At 47.0% G+C, this 7,550-nt stretch overlaps 1 long non-coding RNA gene across 1 annotated transcript; it reads right to left on the bottom strand.

Moving 5' to 3' along the window:
- Positions 1–2,609: 2,609 nt before the first annotated feature.
- Positions 2,610–3,866, bottom strand: LOC139795544 (uncharacterized). The gene is made up of 2 exons (XR_011725559.1): positions 3,633–3,866; positions 2,610–3,399 (listed from the first exon to the last, which is right to left on the bottom strand). It is a non-coding gene; the product is annotated as an uncharacterized lncRNA (long non-coding RNA).
- Positions 3,867–7,550: the final 3,684 nt, after the last annotated feature.

The following is a 7,550-nucleotide window of genomic DNA, read 5'->3' as shown; positions in this document are numbered from 1 at the left end:
CTCACTGCTTTTCAAAATGTCACAACAGACAGAAGAGGCTGAAGGTGCCACCAGTGGTGTCCAACCAATGGATTCTGTCCCACCTCAGTCGTGCCGACTTCATAGCACTCCAGAACCAGCTGCCCAAGAGCTTTCCCTGGAGAGACACAGAGGAGGTCCCTGTGAAGATGATGTCCAAAGTAATCGATAAGCATTGACGTGGGCACTGACACACTTTGCATGTGAAGGAGGTTCCTGCAGCATGGAAGAGAAGGAGAAGGGGCACACACTTCTCTCTTACCCCAGTGACATCTGTGCAGCTGGTCTGCCTAGCTGGAAGAGCAACAGTGCTGGGGAATACCAGCTCCCTCTACTTAGTTTGTTCCATTTTGCAAAGAACTGATTACTGGGGGTGCTGGAGAATGACATAAAAAGGGGTCACGACTATATATTGTAGTCACTGGGTCAGATTGCTAACAGTGGGCAATGGGTGCTGGCCCTTGCTTGTTCCAAGAGCTAAAAGCCAGGAAACAGCAGCACTTTCAGTAAAGCCAAGGACCCAGGGAAAGCTTTCTTCCATGTCCAGGCAAGACCGCTAAAATGCTCATTTTTTTCAACAATTACTTTGTAACTCTTCATTCCAAAGAGCTACTTGTAATTTATTTGCTGAGCAGTTTCAGCAAAACCTGAAATATTTGTGTCCCTTCACCCCTAGGGAAACGCAGGGGGAGGTGGAAGAAGGGATTCAAATTTTGTTAGGTGGAAATCAAAATCATGTTTCCTGAGCCCCACCACTGAGCTGCTGGATGAAATGGAAGTGTCTCTTAATCTTTCAAAGGGGCTAAAGCACTTTACGGCAGCAGAAGAGGTCAGAGGTGGCCCCTGTGTGAAGGGCTATGCTCCTCTACAACCAAATATAAGGGATCCAAGCACCTGACACAGGTATAAATGTTTTTTATTTCCTGTTTCCTATTTTGGATGTGGTTCCATGTAGCTGGGGATTATATGACCAGTGTTATAAAATCTGTGCCCTCCTAGGGCACCAGACAGTGCAAGCCATACACATCTCTGCCAACCTGACTGGGATGAAATACATACTGTTTATTACAGCTACCAAAAGCAAACAGTCTTCTTGAGCTGAGTATAATAAGAATAATATTAATAACAACAAAAACTTGTACTGGCTTAGCCTTTTGCACCTTGTGGCTACAACACGGTTGTTCCGTCCAGTGGGAATCATAAACTCAGGGTCAGGGTACCAGACTCTACATACTTTGGCACTTGGCTTCCTTCCCACTGCCTGAGACTTATGGAGAGCCTGGGCATTTGATGTGATGGTTGTTAATTCCACAGCCCTGAGCCCTTGCTTGATTTAGCCATAAAACTGTTTCAGTTCACAACTAAATATCAGGAATCCACGTCTCTGAGTCAAGCACAAACACTTCCTATTTCCTATTTTAGATGGGTTTCTGTTTACTTGGGACCATCAGTTTCATTTCACACATTCTGACACTTTTCAACATAATTATGCATGATTCTGCTCATTTAAGTGTCTTTCCTCCCACCCCCTTCCTCCAATTTAGCTTGGCTTTATAAAAGCCAGGATGGCTGCTTCATCAAAAATGCTGTAGCCATATGACACAAAGTACTTGCCCTTAAAGTGCACGTGGTCTTTCAAAAAAACTTCAGGAGGTATCACCTGTCAATGCCATTGTAATGAATACCTGGTTATTATGCACTTTTTTATCAGCTCCATCTTCTCAGCACCATTGAAAGAGGAGCATGACGGTGGAAAGGAGCAGAAACTACAGCGAAGGGGGTCTGTGTGAGGCAGTGGTGCTGCTGAAGCAAATGCCATTGTAACTGCAGCTTAACTTTCTGCCGAATCAGGTTATCACCTGCTTGTCATCGCTGCTGCTTGTCTTGCCACACCAAGAGTTGCAGAAGCCAAACCAGCAGGAAACTGCCCTCCATCCCCTGACCCCCCTCAAAAAGGAGAGGGGGGGGGGAGGGAGGTAGGGGGAGAAGAGAGAGAGAGAGAGAAAACAGTTTTTGACTGGTTTAACTCTATAAAATGGCTTGTCAGTTCAGAGGAAAGCCAAGGCATGCACAATGGAGGGAGTGGAGCTGTAGGACCAAAGCACAGGAACGAAGAGAGGACTGCAGCTGCATTGACTTCGCCTGGGTAAAACTGTAGGGGAACTACAGACAGAGAAGTATTTATCCTTATAGCTGATGGGTGTAAAATGTTTACAACTCCCTGCTGCAGGGCTACCAGCTCCATTTATTTGTCCATGCACTGCTTAGTGCAGTGCAGACCCACTGCCCACTTTTCCTGCTGCAAGGTTGACTAAAGCAGAATCAGCATGTAGCAGGGTCATTCAGTGGTGTATTCTCACCTTCCATGTATTTTGTTGTTTCTTGCTGTGACTGCTCTTCAGGGATGGGCTTCAACTTTACTGGAGTGTTTTAGCTTTTGTATGATCTAAAGAATTTTTGGTTTGGGTTGGGGCTTTTTTGTTTGTTTTTCCTCAGAAGTAATCATCCTCATTACTTGAGGCTGGTTATCAAGTTGGCAGACAGATTTTTTTATTTTTTTTTTTTTAATTAGAGATGAGAGAGACAACTGGCATGATACTTTTAAAATATATTAGCTCTGTTAAGTTTTCAGTTTCCCACCATACTGGAGATTCATCCTATTTAACAAATATTGTTGAATGTATTCAGTTAATAAAAGGTTGGCAAATATTAGTGAAGGACTCGTAATTGTTGTGAGTTACATAAAGGTTAAAAGCTTTAGATAGCACTGCCCACACTGGAGAAAAGCTTGAAGAAACTGAAGTTGCATCCGTAAGAAATCTCAGGGCTGATTAGGACATAATGAAATACTAATGTTTCAGAAGTAGGAAAAGATGAAACTGTGCCACGAATCTGAATTTAGTTTCAGAACTTGAAACTTTTAACATTATTCAAAACATACTGTCCTGTTCTCTCCTTATCATAAAGTATTTACAGACTAAAACAAGAAAGCAATTCCCTAGACAGTTCCTGGGAAAGCAAGATGTTTCACTTCCTAGGACTGTTACACTGTTTCTCCATAATAGCAAGGACAGGGCAAGGCTTTGGAGTACATCAACATATAGGGAACACTGTCTCTCAGTGTAATCTCTGACCATAATTTTTTTGTTGTTGTTTTGCTTGCTGCACTCTGTGCACAGAGGAGAAATCTCAGTGCACTCCAGGACACTACGAATCTTCTCAGCACCTCTTCAGAACTCGGTAGCCCAGGGGAGAGACACAACGGGAACACTAAAAAGCACATGCTGGTTCAGGATTTCTGTAAACAATGGATTCCAGCTCCCAAAACCACTTTTAGATTTGCTTTCTTTAAAGGCTTGCCTGGACGAGGATAAAGGTGTACTGGAGAAAAAAAAAAAAAAAAAAAAAAAAAAAAAAAAAAAAAAAAAAAAGGAATATTTTAATTAAAATGTTTTCGAATTCTGTGTTGACAGGGTGTGTTGCATTTTAGTGAATTTGCCAGCAAACCGGTTATAATACATTTGTGTCCTGTCTACATGCGGCAAGTTAGGACATGTTTTAAAAAGTTTTAAAATTTAACAGGAGTTAAAGAGTATTCATGATTGTGCTTTAACCTTAGCCAAAGCTGAGTATCACTGGTGGGTTTTCTTGGGACTCTGAAGAGCAGCTGCCATACTGCCATACCAGCAGGGAGCTGTAATTTAGCCATTTACTCCTTTTCCTACCCTATCAAATTAAAGTAACATTTCATTTGTCTGCCTTGCATGAATAGATGAAAAGGAATGTTTATACACTATTGGGGAAAACAAAACAAACAAACAAACAAAAAAAACAACAACAACAACAAAAAAAGATGGATATTAGCAAGATAGGAGGATTGGCAGTGGTTGTTACAGGATTTGGAAGCCATGCTTTCATATCACGGCAAAAGTGGTTTTGGAGGACCTGATGCAAGGTCAGGATTTCCACAGCCACATAACTCAGACTGTGGCAGTGCTTTCAGGTCTTGTTCCAAATGTGGCAACTATCCTTTACCTTGTCTTGGGATGAAAGCTAGCAGCTTTTTTCTAGACTTTCCACAGGCGCTAAGAGGAGAGAGAAGTGGAGAGAGCAGAACAGAACTATTTGAATTGGAAGGAACCCAATCAGCTAGGCCATTTGCCTGACCAATTTAGGGCTGACCAAAAATTAACCCATGTTGTTAAGGGCATTGTCCAAATGCCTCTTCAACACTGACAGACTTGGGGCATTGATCACTTCTCTAGGAAGACTGTTCCACAAGCACTATATGCCATGCTTATACCTGACTAGATTGACAGTAAAATTTGTGCTTATGCCCGAAGTCATAGCTGCAAAGCACAGCTTCAGTATTAATGATCATGAAGTCACAGCTGAGCATCAGGAACTGAGTCAGCTGCAACACTGATTTGTAACATTTTGTACACACCTCAGTCTTCTCTCTTCCCAAAGGTAGAAGATGAAAATAACCTCAGGCAAAATGTACTGAGAGGAGTCACATTTTGGAAGCACTGCAAAAAGACAATTTCATCTGAGGGGTGCAATTAGAAATCAAAAAATAGGCCATGGTGGGGCCCATACCCTGTGGTGGATCTAGGCGAGGAGGATCCTGCCACCACCCTTGAACTGTGGTGCTCACACATCTCCCCAGCTGTGTCTCTTGTTATTTGTGAGCTACTCAGTCACAACCATCGTGTTCTTAGAAACAGTGTCACCTACCCCAGTGGGGAGAATATGATTTTTTGCTGACACAGCTATTGTGGTAAAATCCTTTACACAAATACACTTAACACTTTCTCCAGACACTGAATCGCCCGTAGCCTGTAAAGAAACACCTTTACACTGGGACATCCTTGTTCCTGAAGCAGAAATGCTGCAAGAATTTTTTTGTGTGGAAGGCACTGTTGAATACTGTATTTTAGTCTTCCTGCAACACACCATTGAGGGATTGTTTTGGCTTTGATTTTTCTTTCTCTTTTCTTTCTTCTTTCCTCTGTTGGAAGGAGATTAAAAGATCAGGAACTTGAGTAAAGTGCAAGTTTAAGGATGAAGAATCTCCCCTCCAGCATACCTATTTGCTTGATGCTTAAAGGTGTGGCTTGACATAGAGCAGACTTTTAATTGGTGGGCTCAAGAGGTCAGTCAAGGGGTTAAATGTTGTATTTGCACCTCACCTTGAAGGGATTGGGTTAGAAAACAGGGATAGCTGTCCAGGTTGTAGTGCATTGGGAGTGACAGAGGGAGTGTACACGCATTCCAGATTTCCCGCTTGTCCAGAGACTACAGAATTTGTGGAAGTAAGCAACTAGAATAATACCCGTCAAGGATTTTTTTTCTTTCTTTCTTTTTGTTTGTTTGTTTGTTTAATGTTTGGGAAAAAAAAACAACAAAACCCCAAATATTAAAAGCACAATGCGAAACATGCACCATCAAAACTCCCACTGTGAAATTTTTCAGTGATACTACTCTGAAATTCAGATGAAGCTGCGGTGGCAAGTAAAACTTCATGTGCCCACGCAGGTGGGACTGCAGATACGCGTGCAAGGTGGACAGATGACTTTTGATACCGATTGCAAAGTCTTGTCATGGTCTTCCAACAGATCTTCTCAGGTGATCTGTTACATCAGTCAGTGTAAAAAAAAACACCACCATAAAAAACACCCCCAAACCCACCACCACCACCAAAATCCCAATCTGCTTAATATCCAGATTAAAAGGAGCAGAGAAAACACAACCCGTGGACTCCCCTTGGGAAGCGGAGGAGGATCACGAAGAAGGAACCTGTCCGGCGGTCCGTGCCCCACCGTCGCGTTGCCGCCACGCCGCAAGGTAAGCCCTCTCCGGCTCTCTCCATCCCGGTCTGCTGCCAGTGCCCGCTGACGCGCACCACTCCCCCAAGCCCGCCCTGCCGAGGGGGAGCAGGAGGTAGGGGAGGGGGGAGGAAGCAGGCGGCGGGACCCCCGCAGAGCGGGTACCGCCACCGCGGCCCCCGGGAGCAGCCGCCTCGGCGCCCCCGTCCCAGCTCGTCCCCGCCGAGCCCATCCAAGCCCAACCCAGCCCCGTAGCGGTGGGGCCGGCGGCCGCAGGTGACGCCGGGGCGGGCAGGGCCGCCCCCGCCCCGTTCGCGGCCCTGCTGAGGAGCCCCCGCCGCCCCCCGGCTGTCTCCAGGGAAACCGCCCATGGCGCGGCCCCACCGAGAGAGCCCCGGGGTGCGGCGGCGGCGGCACCCCCGCCCCGCCCTGGGCGTTCACCTCCGGCGGGGACAGCGGCCGCCCCCCACGCCGGTCCCGGGGGGCAGAGGGGGTGTTGTCGTGGGGTGAGCGGCCCCGGACCGAGGAGCGTTTGGGGGCGATGTGGGGATAACCTGTGGGGGGAGCGGGAGGCCACTGCGCCGGGCTCGGCGGGGCGGGCGGCGGCGGCGGGCGAGACAAAGGGAGCGGCGGCTCCGGGTGGCGGGGGAGCTGTGCGTGAAATGGGGGCGGGGGGGAGAGGCTGTATCTTCCTGCAAAAACCAACCAACCAAACAAACAAATGCCCCCTTTTGCTTCCCAATAAACGAAATATTCCCTTGAGCAGCTGGAAATAAACGTCTGTCCTCGCCGGGGTTACGGAGAGGCGGCGGCGGCAGCCGCACAAAGCCCACCGGCCCCACCAGCCCCGGGTAATCCGCGGGGAGGGGAGGGTGGGCGGCGGAGCCGAGCCTTCCTTCTCTGCAGCCCTTCATTATCGGAATAATTTTAACATCGTTGTTTATAAACAAGAGGCGTTTGGATGAGATTACCCGAGTTTGGGAAACGATCGTTCTGACGCTCGTTTCTGTTCCTTAAAAGGGGGTGGTGGTGTCGGGGGGCGTGGGGGAAGTCTGGGCCAGCCTTTCCCGCATCGCAGCACGGAGGGAGCCAGCTCTGGCACCCCGCACACGCTGCCCCCTCCCCCGGGAAAGGAAATCAGTCGGCTCCGTGGTACTTCACCCACCCCATCGCTGCTAAGCGGCCCAGATCACCGTTAATTCGCATGCATTAGTTTCGGGTTACATCTTATTCAAGGGTTTAAATTCAACATAAATACACGTTCGGGGCTGGGGTTTGGGAAAGCGCAAATGCTTCCCCAGTAATGTCGCTTCGCCCACTACTTGAGTGCGTGGAAATGCAATCTTGAAATGGGTCACCGCCTCAGAAAATACTTTAAAAACACACATCAGGAATAATCAGACGGCAGAAGCTAATTAGAGCCGTAGGCTAATCACAAAATATTTTATTCCAAGCCAATATCGAGGTGGGGGAGGGGTCCGTTTCTGCTTCGGCAGCGGCTCCTGCCGCCGCTGCTTTAGGGTTTGCAACATCTGGCCTACAGACCTACTAATTTCGACTCGTGATCTCGTTCGGAGAAACCCGATCTACGTGGTTCAAATACCTTCCAAATTGGGGGCGATTTAACAATCGCGACCAATTAAGCCCAGGGAAGAAAAGAGAAAAAGAAAAAGGAAAAAAGGAAAAAAAAAAAAAAAAAAAGAA

The sequence above is a fragment of the Heliangelus exortis genome, chromosome 3 (genome assembly GCF_036169615.1).
Source record: "Heliangelus exortis chromosome 3, bHelExo1.hap1, whole genome shotgun sequence".
Lineage (NCBI taxonomy): Eukaryota > Metazoa > Chordata > Aves > Apodiformes > Trochilidae > Heliangelus > Heliangelus exortis.
This window is presented reverse-complemented; position numbering and strand designations above follow the sequence as displayed.